The sequence below is a fragment of the Cygnus atratus genome, chromosome 11, assembly GCF_013377495.2.
Source record: "Cygnus atratus isolate AKBS03 ecotype Queensland, Australia chromosome 11, CAtr_DNAZoo_HiC_assembly, whole genome shotgun sequence".
Taxonomy (NCBI): domain Eukaryota; kingdom Metazoa; phylum Chordata; class Aves; order Anseriformes; family Anatidae; genus Cygnus; species Cygnus atratus.
Genome location: NC_066372.1, coordinates 524,111 through 542,136, shown reverse-complemented (window position 1 = coordinate 542,136; position 18,026 = coordinate 524,111). Strand labels below are relative to the sequence as shown.

The window sequence follows — 18,026 nt, the reverse complement described above, 5'->3', positions numbered from 1 at the left end:
CAGCTGTCTCCTGCACATCCGGGGTGCACACTCCAGCTAATTATTCACAAGTGACCCTAAAATGCTTTTCTGTTACGGTGCACCAGGACAGAGTCCAGCATCCTGTAAGCACAGCCAGCAAATTCTAAACCTGACGTTTGTCTGTACTGAAATAGTTACCAGCTGCATAAGCCAAGGTCACTAAGCAATCCACACTGCCTTGTAGCGATGACATTATAAATGCCTCCAATTTTCATGCCACTTCCAAACACTGTTAACAGTAAGATGTTTCCATTAAACCACTGATAAAAAGCGTTAAATAGGGCAGAAGTAAGAATGGACACTTTTCCCATCTGCCCCCCAGGACTCTTGTCAGACAAGTACTCCAGGATTGCTCCCCGAACCAGGTGCACCTTGAAACTGACCACAAGTCCTATATGCCATACAACAGTGCTATATTACTACTGTTATCTTCAACAATTAACCATGATCCTATCAGGAAAGATAGCAAGTTAATTTGGAAGAATTATTTCTGATAAACTTGTACTAAATGCCACTCACTATCAGTGGCCTCACATTAAGTAAAGGATGGAGATTCTTCTTAATCTTCATTTTGCTCTTTATGTATTTATAAAAGCATTTTTCATCGTCTTTCACTGCACTAGCCAAATGGAGTTCCTGAGCTTTGGCCTTTCTGATTCTGTCCCTGCACAGCTTGCCAACAGCTCTAGAGTCCTCCTGAGTTGCCTGCCTGACTTAATGTTAGGGGAAACACTGGTCTCCCCTGATTTAATGTCATCCTTATATGCTATTGGATTGCTAACACAAAATTTCTGTCCTATCCCCTCCAAACAGTGCGGCTACATTTACAAAACACTTCTCCATCACCTTCCCCAGCAGGCTCATCTTGAAATGGGTCAGAATCTCTCTTACCTCTGGTTACTAAATTCCATTTCATCGCCCTAACTTTTTTTGGCTTGGCATTTCTCTTTCTGCCCCTTCAATTCCCATATTATTTTTCTGCTCTACAACTTCTCTCCAGTTCTTTTCCTGTTTTTAAGCATTTTTGTAGCTACCTTCATTTTCCTAGTTAGATGGCCTTGCTTTGCTTTTGTCAAAACTAACACAGCCTTCTTTCTCATTTCTCATAGTAGAAATGAAGCTTTGAAAGCACGTAGTATTACTAGCTTTATCTTATTTCTTCAGCCCACAGTGAATACGAGTGAGTCAGGACAAATTACACCTAATCAATCAAAAAATTTTAGTTCTGAGATCATTCCTTCAACCTAACGCAAACCGAGGGCTACGACAGATATCTATTTTACTGTATGCAAAACTCCTGATATTAGAACTCCTAATATTAAAACAAGAGATGACAATTTCTTTAGAAACACCACAGTTTTGTGTTGGCAACATGAAACCTCCAGTGCACCTCCTAAGAATGAAATCCCTCATTGTAGATTGCCCCTACACAGTTTAAATATAGACAGTTAAAAAAGGAGGCATTTTGTTCTCTGTCACAGTGGGAAGCAAACGTCAGACAGCAGTGAATAGCCCATCTTGTATTTTATGTTATGTTATGAATGGATCAGCATTTACAATTGTTTGATTTCAAACTATAAATGGCTTATCAGTAGCTAAAATGACTTAGAAATATTGTGAACCCAATGAAGTTTACTTCATAATCATGCAAATTTCCCTGAGGTTTCAGTAACAAGAAGTAGAACAAATATGCACTCAAAACCAAGCAAATCCATCTCCTATTTGTTATTATCCAATCAAAAGAGCTCTAAAATTAAAGCATTCTTAACGTTGTGTTTAAGATCTTTTACGTATTAAAAGAATAAGGCATACAACAAGGAAATATGTTTCCATTAAAATGATGGCAGAATAAAAAGATAATAGTATAGCTAGTAAAGAGGTATCCTTGGAGTTACACCATCTTCCTTAAAACCGTTCGGATTTATGACTTATGCTGATTTTAGAAGACACTGTAACCCATAGGGCCTATGTTACTAAGCACTGATGTGCAATATGAGCTTTAAAAAATTGTTTTTATTTTGTTACAATAACATTCCCTTATGCATTCATGATTACTCAAACTACGAGTAAAGCTCAAACACAAGATTCCAAGTGATCAGTAAGAAGCTGAAAAAAGAGGCATGGAGAAATACTACTAGAAAAATTTGCACTTTTCCAGAGTAAATTCACTTTAACTAAAAAAAAAAGTTGAGATTTGAAATTAATTTAGTAAAATTAGTTTTTAAAGATGGGCAACTGATGGTTCCAATGTTCCAAGTAATTTCTAATGCAATTTTCAGCATGTGCAAGCAGCTTTCAATAAGGTATTAATCACGGTTATCTAACAATTTTATCTGCTTCTTCACATACTTTTTAGCTATTTCTATAAGAAATAATTCCCCAGGGAACCTCAGACAACTGAGAAGACAGCACAAACTGTGAAAGCACTTTAAGTTCATATACATCAAAAAGAGCACGAGGGCAATGAAATGAGTCTGGTGTATACCACACAAAATCCTGTTTATTAAGTCCAAGGGAAAGAAGCAAGGTGCATTTTGATCTACAACTTGTTCCTGTTTTAGCAATAATGATCGGATAATTTTAGTTATCCTTTCAAAAGATCCCTTATGTTCCTAAATCCATCAGAGAGCCTGCTGAAATATGTAGCACAGGAAGGCTTTGATCAAAACCAAGTACAGCAATAAATAATGGTAATTGTTCCAAGTAATGCTGGACAGCACCAACGAGACTCAAACACTGGGTCAGTGCAAGACTTTCTACAGCAGGCACACTTCTTTAGTCCTCAACTCAGAAAACCCTTAAACCTTCAGCTCCTGCTAACCTCTGTTTTCAAGAACAATATATTTTTTAATGTTAAAATACAGTTTAGATATAATTTTGAACTAAGGGAACACAGATTAAAGAATTATGATAGTGCAAGGATGCTGGATGAAATTCTGGTCACTCTCTCCTCAAGGTTCATTCCATAGAAACATCGTAGAAAGAGTTCTTGATGGTTAAATTAACAGCCTGATTTCACAAACTGATAACCACCTGTTGTGGAGGTTGACAGACTCTTCCAGCCCTGTTAGAATGAACTGGAACTGAGTAAGCGCAGAGATCGCAGGGTCAGATCCTAGCAAGTCAGCATTTACCTTACTGTGATGCTCATTTGGAACCTGATTTCAAACAACCAAAGAATAATGCTAGCTAAAAGGTTGCCAGTCTGATTTTCAAGTAGCAGAATCCTTTTAACAGTACACAACTTCACAGGTAAATAAACTTTCAGGTATCTCCAGAGTTATGGATACCATGGTACAAGTTTGTGCTTCTATACCCAAGTATAGTATTTGGAAAATTACCCTCATATTTTAGTAGCAAATGAAACTAAATACTCCAGTCTAACTAACTGGAGAGACTACAAGAAAGGGTTTGCTATGGTCTATTGAGAAACAAGATAGACAGAGGAGAATGTGCACCATATAACCTGCCTAGTGCTGTATTGCAAGGAAGAAAAAGAATGAGAAAAATTGAAGCAGAAGCGAAGCAGGTCACTTACTTGTAAGACTGGCCAAAAGCAACTGCCCACCAGATCATCAACCAATTTTTTTCAGAAGGAAATGCAGGTCTGCAGTAGGATTTATTTAACAACACCTTTTGTAACCTGGACTGTGAACGGTTTCTATCATTATCCAATTCAGTAAGGAAGATACCACACTTATAGACTCCCATGTAATGGTGTCACCAAAAGCTCTCTGTGAAATGTAACAGACTGAACAGAAAAGACAGAAGAAGGTGAAAGGAAAAAAACAACTGAAGGGAGTGTCTTCAACTATTTAAGAGGTAAATTTCGACTTTATTTTATATCATTTGTACAAAATATATATTTCTAATGGGGAAAATGAATTTTACAGTGATCCTGTTTCTCAACAGCATTCTTAAAGTACAAGAGGGCAGCACAAATTTCAGATTAACAAAAATTAGGATCGGGAAAACAGATGATGGGATTTCCAAAGGAGTTTCCAAAAATGTCCCATGACTGGACACTTGTATATAGCAAAAATTAATGGGGGAGAAGGGAACTCTGAATGCATCAACTCTAGTGTCACCACTAAGAAAAGTATGAGAATCACATCAAGCAAATTATGTTCTTGAGACATAAAGACAGTATTTTATAAAATTAGCTTTCACTGAACCATGAATGAAGAATCTTAAATGAAACCTAAAAGTATGCACACACAATCTTATTTACCTGCATCAGAGATTCAAAGCTGATCCAGCTGTGCTTGCACAAACAGAGCTCCTATCATTTTTCCCAGGTCTAAAATCTAGGAATGGAATAAATGTATATCTGCTACTCTGATATAAAATTTGAAATAAATGGTGACCTCACAGCAGTAGGGATATAATGAGAAGCACCAGATCTGAAAGCCTTAGTTCTTTGAGGAAGCCATGTTCCTTGACAGGATCAGAAACAATACAATACCTCCACTTCAGTACACTAACAACTACACTGCTAATAAAAAAAAAAAAAAATACTGCTTCACTCACTGTATGTTTCACTGTACTTCCATCATTTCACTCTCTTCAGAGAAGTCAGAAATGCAGTTAAAGGTGACGGGGAAAAATATCACACATTCTGCCTCATCTCAGGAGGCAAGATGAACTGTGCCCAAAATGAATTTTTTTGCAGTAAAGTTCCAAGAATTACAGGGAGACTCCAAAGTGGCACCAGAGGACAACAAGGCCACGCTGACTGCAGCAGTAAGCACCACCATAGCACAGGGAGTTACAAAACAGAGGTTCAGCATTTCAGGCTCAATTTCCAAATGTCCTTCCAAGGGATTCTAAGTATTTTTATGCAAAAATCTCCTGATAAGGACAGAGGGAATAAACAGACTGCTTTATACACATACAACTCCCAAGAAACTAATGCAAACTCACGTGTGCCACTTTACCAGAGGCATAGGAAAGGCCAACGTCCTTGGACTCTATTTACACTTGTCCAACGTTCCCTTTCAGTTGTGTGTAGGCTATCATGAAATCATGTTTTGCATTTATACAGCATTTATACAGCACTTCATGGCTTTTAAGCACCAGGCAGAAAACTGAATGACCACTGTCAGGAACGCATGGGATAACAATTATTTACCTCCATCTTAATAGGGGACATGCCACATACCTCGCTTCACAGACTGAATCGAGACAGACACACAGCACCACGTTCCGATGTCAGCTAGATGCACTGACTTCCAACCATTTAAAAACTCAGACACAGTAAGTCTCCGTTCACAGGTGAGACGGAAATGCCAGTTGATAAATGCATTCTATCCCAACACTCTTTTTTCCACATGGGCCATTTCCTTAAATAATTACTCACTGTTAAGCTCTCCCCTGTCCCCTCCTCCCTCCAGCCAGACACCATTACTCATCCCAGTCAGATCCTGATGTGTCATCATTGGAAAGTACATGGCAAAGGTATCTGAGGGTGTTCAGAAGGAAAGAAAACAAAATTTTGTAAATATTTTAAACCTTACTTCCTACAATGTCCAAAACTTCTTACTAATGAGGCTTGGTGGATTTAGCAGTGGTATGTGAAGAAATTATCACCGTGTCACTTCTGTCTGCTGTTTTCCAGTGCCAGAAGTGGCTTCACATATTAACAAGACCCTTTCTTGGTTGCTTCAGTGCACAGTACAGCCCAGAACTCAAACTGCTGAGATTTAACACCGGTTAGTGCTGCAATGTCACTGGAGCTGGGGACCCAGAGTGCAGTCAGTCAGCACTGTGTCTGGCAGGGGTATAAATCTGGCAGCAGAAAGGGCTCAAAATACCACAGCTGTGCTGTGGACAGATCAGTGCTCCAAGTTGCCTCTCATTATTTTAACGAGAGTAAAGAACATCCATGGAGGCATATCCAACACTTGCAATAAATAACTTCCACTGGTATCATAACTCTTTATTCTGTATTAGTCGACCACAAAAGTTAGTTCCAGCCTCATATATTCCAGACCTAGGAATATTATCCCCTAATTCATGAATCTGATGACCCCATTTCTGCATGTCTTCCTCACCTTTGCTTGTTGCAAATTGTTCTCATATATTGACTTGCTGGCACACTTCAGACCAAATTTATTTTCCATTCCGTAAGCTTCTTCACAAATCCCTTTCTGCACAGATGATCTGTTTAACATGTCTATCTAGCAAATATTATCTAGTCTTCCTAGGATACTGGTTAAAGAACAGGACTTTTAAATAACAGTTTGCTAACCACATCAGACTAACATTATCAGTTGCACTGGATATAAAGAACAATTCAGGCTGGCCAGTTAAAAAAGTATTTTGGCAATTCATTTTCAAGAACAAATATACAACCTTTTCATGCCAATTTTGTTCTTGCAACTGACCCAGTTCTTGAAGTCTGTAACTGAAAAGTAATAACATTACAGTAATAAAATAAAAAAATAATGTTCAAAAAATTATTATAGAATTGGAGTGATTTGTTGCACACATTTTAATCCAACACGCAGACTAAGCATTTCACCAAAATCAAGGCTTTAGCTCTGTTGTTCCCAATTATGTGCGGCAGCAGTCCAAATACAGAAAATTGTTACCACATTTTATTCTTTTCCATGATGAAGAAAACAGTAAGCAATGCAGCTAAATGCAGAATAACTTCTCATTTCCGAATAATCAGTTACCTGACAAACTCTAACCCACCCTACTTTGCTATGTAAGCTACAAAGGAACATTTCTTCACAGATTTTAATTTTTCCAATTTCTTTCACAGGCTAACAAAAATGAAATAAAATTCTGAATTGATTTCCATCTCTCTTTTTGCAAAAAAGTAACTAACGTTGGTGACATATTTATTGTCAAGACCGGATGATTATTAAGGAGAATGGATTCAATTGAAGAACTCTGGAAGTTTCACTTAAAAAGCACAAGTTGGCTGAAGTTTATTACTACTTTTTAAAAAGTAGAGCTCTTAAGAAGTGCCACGTTATAGAAACAGTCTTAACATACCACAAAGTATTAACTATTAAATACCAAGGTAAGGACAAAGCTAGTAGACAGGCTTGGTAAATTTTTTCTCTTTGGCTCCAGAAGACACTGACTATAAAATAGCTAAGACTATGCAAAAGTAGAGCAAACAGCGTAAGAAAAATAGATCCTAATGAGTTATAGTATATTAAATAGAGTGACATCCAAAGAAAGGGAAAATGCTTTCAGACAATGCAACACGCAGGATTTAAAGACATACTGCTCACATTTTAAAAGAAGGAGTGGTACAATATATTAGGAATAACTCTGTGTGTGTTTTTTTTTAATGTAAATGTTCCTCTGCAGTGTCATGAAACAAAATACAATTGCAGAGCACTGGAATGAAACTCAGTCCAGGACCGAAGACGGGTTATAAATAAAAAGGGGAGGTGAGAGGAAAGAAAAGAGCCAATTTCACTGTTCAAGCTAAGTGAAATACAAAGAGTAAACATACAGCAGGAATGGCAAGAAGTCGACTCTGTTTCAGTGTGGATAACTTAAAGGGAAAGCAGTAAATCTAATAATGGCGTTTTGGGTGTCAGTAAGTATATATTATCATAATGACACACGGACAAATGTTTGTGGTCCTAACAGAATGCAGAACTTCTACAGTCCTGGCAGCTCTTTAACGAGGTAATTAGAGCAATCGACAATTTCTTCTTACTCGGTTGTAACAGCTGCCAGGAATCATCTGGCTTGTCCTAAGAAAACTCCCTCTTTTCCATAACTGAAAGGGACCAGCACTCCTGAGAAATTATGGCAGTGGAAAAGCTTCCACCCAACGCAAGCAAGGGGCATGCAGATCATGTTCCTGTGAAGATACTCGTCTCCAAATGGCAGCCAGCTCTCTGACCAAAGGTCTTCAGGCAGGCACTTGCCTGGGTTTTTGTATTTTCAGTACTTCTTGTGTACATGTAGTTTTAGCGTTATGATTTTAGTTATGACAGATTTGATATAATGTAAATATTGATTTATTTATTTTACTAGTCTGAAGACTTTCAAATAACTTACATTGTTCTTTTTTGAGTAAGTTTATAACATGGAGTTTTATGTTGTAAATAGCCAGCTTAAAGCATTCAAAGAAGTATCTGAAGAACAGTGATAACGTACAGTACTTTGATTTTCACAGAAATATTTTAGCTATGATTTTCCTTCATGATTGCACTATACTCCCCCTGAATCTCACAAAGTGTTACAAATCTAAAGTGATAATGTGCCAGAATAACTTCAGACACGAATGTCTCACCTCAAACTCTGCAGTGAAACACATCAACTACTTAATTGAAATACCATGCAACCCTTTGTGTTAAAGGATCAGATTCCTTCCTCAATGAAACTGTGGCATCACTCTGTGTGTACACCATTGTAATCATGACCAGAATCTGGCTCATTTTGCATAACCACATATATGGGATTCACATTAAGACCGTGGTCCAAAAATAAACACGGTAATAGCATGCAATAGTTAACTCTGAGTAAGTCTGATGGTATCTCTGTTGAAATGTTATAGAATACATGCCATAACTCCGCAATTATCACATGTACTTAATACCTACTGCTAGAAGTAGAAAGCATCGCTCTCCAAGAAGGCAAATGATCTAATCTTGACTGACAAGTATTTTCAGCTATGCAAGTATAATTTTAAGTGTTTGTGTGTATGTGAATGTGTGTGTGTGTATACATATCTATAAATATGTAACACCTACCAAAATACATGATTTTTTTTGTATAATCCTGTAGATAATGCTATGGACTCTACTTCTCAGTTGCCATTCTTCTGGTCTTTCGATTTATCAGGTTTTCAGAGAGCCTATGGTTCTCTCTTCTTCACTGCTTTCCTGTAATATTTACTACAGAATTAAATTGTTGCTATCTGTGAATGAACTGCAGAAAATCTAATATATTCAGATAGCTTATAGACTTCTATATTTATTGGAAAGAGACAATGAACATCAGTTATACTAGTATTTAATGAAAGGAAGTAAAGTCATTATAAGGTCTACTGTCATTCCCATCTTCGTTGACAGCTTGGTTGGAAAAGTGTTCTTGCATAGCACTAGGAGGTGAGTATCACCTCAAGTCAATGAATGACTGGCCTCAAATGACTGAGGACTTTCTGCATATACCACATTTTTAATCTAAAGATCAGAAAAACTATTTATGGCAATTCTCCATTAAATAGTCTTTGCCAAAACCAAATCAAAAGTCTGTTTTTCCCAAGAAGTAACAAAATACAACGCTAATTATAATTAAGTATCTTAAAGGAGAGAAATAAAAAATAAATCGATCCATAGACCATCAGCACACTTAGGGTCAGATTTTCTTCTCGCTTGTATGCTGCAGGTAGGAAGAGCAAAAGGTCTTTACTGACTAAGATTTCATTTGCCCTCCAATATGTGGCATACCACGAAAACTCGGGAAACAGCCAGCAGTCTTGAACATTTAACATTCAAGCTCTGAAAGCTTAAATCCTAACAGGTTTCTGTTTCCTCCCTTTTAGAAAGGACATTATGGCTTTGTAGGTACCCAGATGTGGACATCCAGAAGGAAGTCCAGGTCCCAGATACAAGTAAATGGTTAGACTCATTGACTTAGGTGAGACAATGACAATTCTGGAAAGAGCCCAGCAGAGGGCCACCAAGATGATCAAGGGATGGAAGCACCTCTCCTATCAGGAAAGGCTGACATGTTCAGCTTGGAGAAGAGGAGGCTCAGGGGCGATCTTATCAATGTGCATAAATACCTGAAGGGAGGGTGCAAAGAGGACAGAGCCAAGCTGTTTTCAGTGGGGCCTGGTGCCAGGACAAGAGGTGGTGAGCACAAGCTGGAAGTCTGAGCATCAGGAACCTCGTCTGTACTGTGCAGGAGATGGAGCACTGGCACAGACTGCCCAGAGAGGATGTGGAGTCTCGCTCCTTGGAGATCTTCAAAAGCTGCCTGGACATGGTCCTGGGCAACCTGCTCTAGGTGTCCCTGCTTCAGCAGTGTTTTGGACAAGATGACCTCCAGAGATCCCTTTCAACCTAAACCATCTTGTGACTCTGTGGGGAATCCCATTGCCTGTGATTGCGCATGCAAACCCACACACGGAAAACAGCCATCACTGGGAGGTGACAGTAAGAGAGAGATCCACCCAGCATCAAAGGCCTCTTTCCAAAAGCTAGCCCATACTGGCTCAACCAAAAGTGACACACTCCAATTGTATTTCAATAATTATATGCTCACAGGGAATAGCATCAAACTCTTGGAAACCTCAGTTTGCACTGAACCAATCATTGTACCATTTGGGGTGATTTCTCACTACTTATTTTAGAGATTGTGTTGAAAAACAAGGTTTCTCTCACCTCCACTCTGCATAAATCCCAGTGATTTTTTATTTTTATTTTTAGACTTGACAATCACTGAAATTTATCAATGTAAATGCACAGAACATCTGGAATTAATAGTTTCAATTAACTGAGTTCATAACAGTGGTGCTCCAGAACACATGTCAGTGAGAATCAGATAAGTAATTTTTATTTGGGGGCTATGGGAGAAAGCAATCAGGGGTTCAGCAAATAAACCAGGTGTCCGTGAATACCTAATTATGGCACAGAGGGGAATGAACAGCTCTGGCCTCTTTGTATGCTTCAGCAGAGCACTGCTGATTTCATTAAAAAAAGTGTGGGGGGGATATCCCTATCCAAGGATGATGCATGTCCATGGAGTTCCCCCCTCACATACTTGCACCTCCATCTGAGGTACAGAAGAAGTTTTATAATACTTTGGCTACACAGAGATTCTCCAAAAGATAAGAATGTACTCAATATAATAGGAATCTCCCAGATGTAGGTCAGCTAACTGCTAGCCTCACCAGCTCCCAACACAGGAGTCCTTAACCTCTGAGGAACGGGTGCGTTAGCCTGTTACGCCCCTGCGCCCCCTCTCTCAGTTTACGCTGCATGGTGTAACGCCCCACAGCCTGGCACTGCACATCACTGCCAACACATCGTGATAAACGAGTAGGACCAGAACCTAAAACATATGAAAATTAAGAGAGCCAAGGAATGCAGAAGTCCTTTAAATATGTTTTCCATTCTTAAAAATCACTGAAATGCCTTGTAATTAAGGATACTATTTACAGATTTAACTACGCAATTTATAGATAAAATAATAATTTATGTTAAATTTACAAAGCCCTTACAGGCTTTGCTTCTGTTTACAGATAAAAGTATCTGTAGAAACTGCTGTTGATCCAAATGCCTGTCTAGTACATAATACTTCACAGCCTTACAAAATGCTGTGTATAAAAGGATGGAAACTGCTTTTTGGCCTACTTTCTACACTGACATACAGAAGAGGAGGGATAGTCTTGTGGTTGAGACATTTGGCTGGGATTGAGATGACCTGGGTTCAGTTTCAGACTCTGCTACAGACTCCCTGTATACCCTTACACAAGTGACTTAATCTCCCTGTATATTAGCTCCCCACATATAACATGGGGCTGCCAATACTTCTGGACGCTGTTGGGTTTTTTCCTCTTCAGACTACACAGCCTTTGGGACACAGACTGTGTGTTTTGTGAATGATAAAGGGAGCCTCAAGCCGAGTTCAGGCCTCTTGGCATTACTGTAATAATATAAGAAAAGATTTTTCACATAACGTTTTTTGTACTATGACCCTTCAAGTTTATATATATATATATATATATATATATATATAAAATTAATTGTCTGTTTATAGTAAAAGACCAGAAGAATTAGCTCCTGAGATTTTCTGTGCCGGGCAAGTGCAACAGCAGCGGAACAAATTCCACAGAGGAACTCATGCACAATCAATTAGGTCGTCTAATTAATTTTCCAACTCAGTAGATGCTATGAACTATTTTTTATGCAGAAATATATCTATACTGGACACACGTGTAAAAGCAATCCAAAAACTTTTAAAATCTTAGAGGAGAAGGACAGATGATATTTGCTTGAAGGGAATGGGCTGCTACATGGGAACAATGCCCTCTCATGTGGGATTCATATTTCTGACATGAGAGGAAAAAACACAGGGGGAATAAGAGTTATTTTCCAATTGACAAGGCTGTGTGTTTAGCATTAGAGACTGGCTTGTTAATCAGTATTTAGAGTGATTTATGATATTATGTACCCCATAACTAGGGAGAATAAAAACACTGGCCACGTGGAAAGAAAAAGCAAAAGATGTGCTTAGAAAATACGTCTGAATAAAACAGGGACAAAATGTATGGATGTTTGTGGGATTTTTAAGCAGAGATGACATGAGGCTACAGCATCTAACAACAGAGATCTGTTTGTCCAGTCCTAATGCAGACAAACCTTCAATTAACATCAGCAGGAACTGTGTCTGAATAAGGACTGCAGCACAAAGTCTGAAACAAGTTGAAGAAGAGCGGCCACAGAATTTTATGTCTTTCTCACAGGGTCTTCAGCAGCAAAACTTTAACTGCTGCATATTTCGCCTGCACTGCTTCTCCCATCGTTGTGATTACTCCAAAATACTTCTTCCCCACTAACAGAATAAAGTGTGAGACTACAGTTATAACTGTGAAGTCTGGATTAGAAAAGTGAGCTGTGATATTTCTAGAGTCGTAAAGGAAACAATGTAAGTTATTGACGTATACTTAGTAATCCATAATTATAGGAAAGGTGACACAGAAGCTCAACAAGACATGTCAGTCATGGTTTTATCACGGGCATTTCTATGTAAACATGGAATAGGTTTATAAATGAACTTAAATATCCTATAGCAAATAAAAAGCAATAACCCTAACCATCTCTCCAAACTGTAACACTAATCAGTTTTCAGTTAGTGACTCTACAATGTCCTCTGTTTCAAATGAAGTGGCTCCTAGATCAGACAAGAGGACAAGAGTAAGAAACAGCAAGCTCTGGAAAAGATGCACACTGCCTGTAGGAAGGGGAGAGCCAGTGCAGAAAGCCTTTAGGGAACAAGTGTGAAGGGAACAAGGATCCAGCAAATCAAAACAGCAAAAAGAGAAGAGGGAAGAAAAACAGGAAGGCAGCAAAGACAGGATGGATCAAAGCGAATCTAACACATGAGTGGGAGGCACAGAGACATGGAGAGATAAACAGTGGGAATCAGCAGACACCATGTGTGAGAAGGGTTGAAAAGGAAGGGAAGGAAAAGGCCGGCCGGCAGAGAGTTTCATCAGCCAACCAGGAGAGGGAGGTTTGCCAGGACAGGCCAGCCAACTAACTAGTTAAAAAGGAGGTCTGGAGAGCCAACTAGTGAAGAGCAGCCAGCCAGGCAAAGACATCCAGGAGAGCAATGTCTATCGAGTAGGATGGGAGCAGTCCCGGCTCCACCCAGGAGCTGGGCAACCTGCCACCAGCACCGTGACTTGCAGAGAGCAGCAGGCGTTAGCGGCGCTCACCTACACGCTCTGAGACGCAAAAAGATGCCCGGGAATTTCACAGCCATGTGATAAGAGTACCGCGGATGCAGTATACCACAGCCTCCCATCTGGCAATAAACTCTGAAATATTATGTATTAGCTAGCACTAGGTGACCACATGAATAAACAATGATTACATAAATTACAGATATTATCCTCATTTTTTCCCAAAGGGCTTTTTCTCCCTGCATCTTTTTCATATTCCATATTTCCAGTCGATTTCCATATTCTTTTTTGCTTTGATATTTTCAAGCTGCTAAGGTAAGAGGTATGTACCCCGACATTATTTATATAGCTCAATGTCATAATCCTAGATCAAGCAAAACAAATACCAGGCCAGTGATAAATGAGGTTATTAAATTAAAAAAAGGTTAGAAACCATGTCAAGGATGGCCTAATCCAGCTGCACTAACAACATACTGCTTAGCTGTTAAATTAGGCAGCTCTTATGTATCCATCTCAAAGAATAAAATTGAGGCAAAATTAGAAGCTGTAGCTAATGGATTGCTAATACTTGTGCTGTTTTCTGAAACATTTTTATACCGAAAGAACAAGTGTATAACTGAGTTGGAGCTGAATAAACCATGGCAAGGCCTAATCATTAGATCTAAAACTCATCTTTCAAACCAACAGTCACCTTCTCCTTGGGATTGAGCAGAAGAGAACAGTACAGAACGGAGAGCACCTCAGGGTTTCCCTCAACTGCTAAGACGGGAGAGAAGAAGGGAAGCAGGATGGACCTCCTGTCTGCTGCTGGGAGTTAAGATGGGCAAGCATACACAGTACAGCACAATGCAGTTTGAAGTTCCTCTGTGGGAGCTCCTGCATCTGTCTAAACTGCACGGTTTAGCAATTCCAGTGCCAATTTAAAGCTGTACCTAAAAATATAGGAAATATTTTCTTTTAATATTTGATAGAATGGGTACATTTAAGAATCTAGGTTGTCACAGATACACACAAGCATCACTCCCAGCAATGTTAAAGGAACAGCAGACTGTTCTGAGTGGTGTCTAAAGCTTCAGCTGCTTGCAAACCAGAACTGTGGAAAACTTTTAGGTGGTTTTAAAAAAATTCCCATAAAACAGTAGAAAGCTCATAATTTAAGACACGTTAGTGGGAGAGAAAACTTCCTCACAATTATCAGAAGTATTGTGCACTATATCCAAAAGGTAAGTAAGATTGTTTCCAGAAATAATGTCTTTTATCCACATCACCCTTGTAAGGAAACATATATTTTAATAATTAAGCTTCAAGTTTCAACTACACTTGCAATAAATAAAATTTGAATTAGAAAAATGTTTTTAAAGCACCAAATAGTTTAGTCTTATAAAATAAAATAAGACTGTAGTGGTTAAGCTGCCTTACACATGAATGTTTTATTAGTGTGCGAATATACTATAAACCTAAATTATAAAGATAATGTAATGTAGCCCACATATTTCAAATTAGATAACCACTGGATGGAACTCCCTCCTGGCAGCACACCAGTGTCCTTCTTTCCTCCACCTCGTCTAATTAAGAACTGCAAATTGGATCGGCATCTTTTAAACAGCTGATTAAAAGCCCTGTTCATAAAAGCGATATTGTTCATTTTTCACGTGAGCATCAAGCTAACGCCCTGCAGGGCAGAGAACCTGCTGCCCACCTGAGATCTGATTCTGCTTAGAATGAGGTGCAGAGAGCTGCTGGCATCCTGAGCACTCCATCTGCACAGCATGTCATTCCATGGAAAAAGGATGGCCCAAAACTCTTCCCCATCTACTCAAATGTGGGTACAACCTAAATCCAGCTGAAGCAGATGAAGAGCCCCTTTGGATTTGAAAGAGGCTATTGGAGGACATGTACACATGTATTTCTCCATGCATTAACCAATGTATATTGACACATCTTGCATTCAAGAAACATTGTAGAAATGAGAATATCAAAGAAAGATTGTGCATACAGCACTTAAACCCAAAAGAAAAGGCACACTACATTATTAAATAGAAAGATATTATATATTTTCTTACTCTTAGAATCTCCCATATTCATCACCTTGAAATTCAAAATTGCTGTTAAATAAATACCATTCCAAATAACAGTATTTCTGTACTCTACAGCCACAGATAATAGCCTTCTTTGCTAGAGCTTGTTCATATTTGTGGCTTATGTCTTTGAGCACTTCTATCCAAAATTACTGATTGATAGTAATGCATGGTACTACAGCACAGAGCTAGCCCGCTTTCTCAAAAACCTCATGCTCTCTCTTGAAACCTGTCTGAAAAAAGCCTGCCTGTGTCAATTCCGAGGAAAAGGAAGAGAAAAAGAAGAATGATAAATGAATATACAAATTGATGCACAATGCAACTGCTCACCACCCGCTGACCGATGCCCAGCCAGACCCTGAGCAGCGGCAACCCCCCACCAGTTTTATTGTTCAGCAGGACGCCATACAGTATGGAATATCCCTGTGGCCAGTGTGGGTCAGCTGTCCTGGTTGTGTCCCCTCCCAGCTCCTTGGGAGGCAGCCCCGGCCTCCTCAATAGCAAGGGCAGCGCACGAAGCTGAGTCCTTGACTCAGCGTAAGCACTGCCCAGAAACAACCAGAGCATCAACATGTTCTCAGCACTATTCTCGTCCTAAATGCAAAATACAGCACCCTACCAGCTACTAGGAAGAATATTAACTCTATCCCAGCCAAAACCAAGACACCCACCCAAGTCTTTGGGTGTCCCTTTCTTTGACTTCAGTAGGGTTTGGATCACTTCCATAGTTACTGAGAAGTTTAATCCAGACTTTGCTTCCCTGAACAATATAAAACTTCCGCCCCTGAATCTAAAATACTGCCCATATATTTGAATGTAAAACCAATATGCTTTTCTTGTTATTGTTGTTATATGTGAAATACATGCATAATCTACCCTCTGGTCATAACAAAATGCAAAGTTGTGGAATAAATGTAATAAATGCATTGCCTGCAGGGTTTTGGCAACAGTTTACAGTAAGTGGCAAATCATTACTGGTTTCGACGTTCCCTGTGAGGTTAACCATCTTGACCTCTGCTGATATTTCTTTGGATGCAATGGCAGTTGCCTAGAAATTTTGTTTGTGCTCTTTAATGTAGAGTCATTACATAACATTTTATAAGATTACCCAAGTATTTATGAACAGGGAACAAAAGTCACACATGCGTATGCACAACAAACATCCTGTTTGTTTGAATGATCTCAGACACTAAAAAACACTATACTCATATCAAGAATTCCTTCAGAAGACAAACACAAAGAGCAACGGCAGTCTCTCGGCAGCGGGAAATGTCAATAATGGCTCCTGCAGCCACTCTCTAGACAACTATAAGTAACGAATCAAAACTATCTCCAGTCTTCTAAGTCTGTCCTCCACCACATTGAATTCAAAGGAAGTGTTTCGACTGATTTCAACAGGACCAGCACACCACTCCTGATATGTTTCGAGGATAGTTGAATCATTGGAACAGCAGCAAGACTTTTTATAGGAGTAACAAAAAGAAGTTCCTCCCAGCTTGAGACTGAACCGGACATCAACGACATAGGCTGAAGGAAGTTGTTATTTCTATTCAAAATTCTAAACAGCTGTTTTCAAGACAGATTAAAAGATTTTTCAATATTTGGATTCAACTCAAGAGCTTTATCTAATGCATACTTTGTATTTGAATATTTGTTGAATTAGAAATTTAATAGAGCAGCTGAGTATTTTAAAATCTTTTGGAAGATGTGAAAAAGGGATGTGAACTCTAGCACACCCTGTAAAACATAAATTTCTTACCAAAAGAATATGTTATTCATGTGCTCTGTACATTAGGTCAATTATTACTCACTTTCTTTGGAGAACAACCAAGTGCCTCCACCCTTTATAACAGAGAACTGTAATCAACTGTAGTAAGAATAGCAGAATTATTCTAATACACATCAGTGGCTCAGGCCCTAGCTGAAGAAGGCTTGAACAGTGAGAGACTAAGATTGATTTGCGATCATTTTTTTTTCTTGAAATAGGGGAAGAAATTAATGTTTTCTTATATACCCTAGTAAATAATCTTAATTAAAAAAAAAAAAGGAAAAAAAGCTTCTTTAAAAAAAAAAAAAAGGAACGCTTTAAATTAGCCCTCCAATTTAAACACTTGTTACTTAATGACAAATTCCATAAACATTCTGATACCAATACTTATTCCACTGCACATCTTTCCTTTCCACTAACCCAATTTAACCTCTCATCTTCCTTGGAGTCAGCAGCTGTACAAAGCAATTTTTTAATACTGGCATCAGCAAATGACTTAAGTGCTAGTGCTAGATTTAAAATGCCTTCTAAAAACATGACTTTTTGTATTGAATTTGGAACTGAGTCTGATACAACTTGTACTGTTAGTTTAATATAGTATCACCTTTCATGAAGCCATATCTTGTTGGGTTCCTGCTGGGACCTGAGAGCTGAAACAGCAAAAGGTTTAATGCATGGCACTTCATTTTGCCCAGCCTGGCTCAGGCCAAGAGAAGCATTTCAAATTATTTAGATAACCACACAGATTAAGTACCCAGCAAGGTAG

General features: G+C 38.7%; 1 protein-coding gene across 5 annotated transcripts in view; it reads right to left on the bottom strand.

Annotated features, from left to right (window-relative positions):
• FBN1 (fibrillin 1) overlaps positions 1-18,026 on the bottom strand; it is a 156,568-nt gene that overhangs the window by 103,459 nt on the left and 35,083 nt on the right. The window lies entirely within an intron of this gene.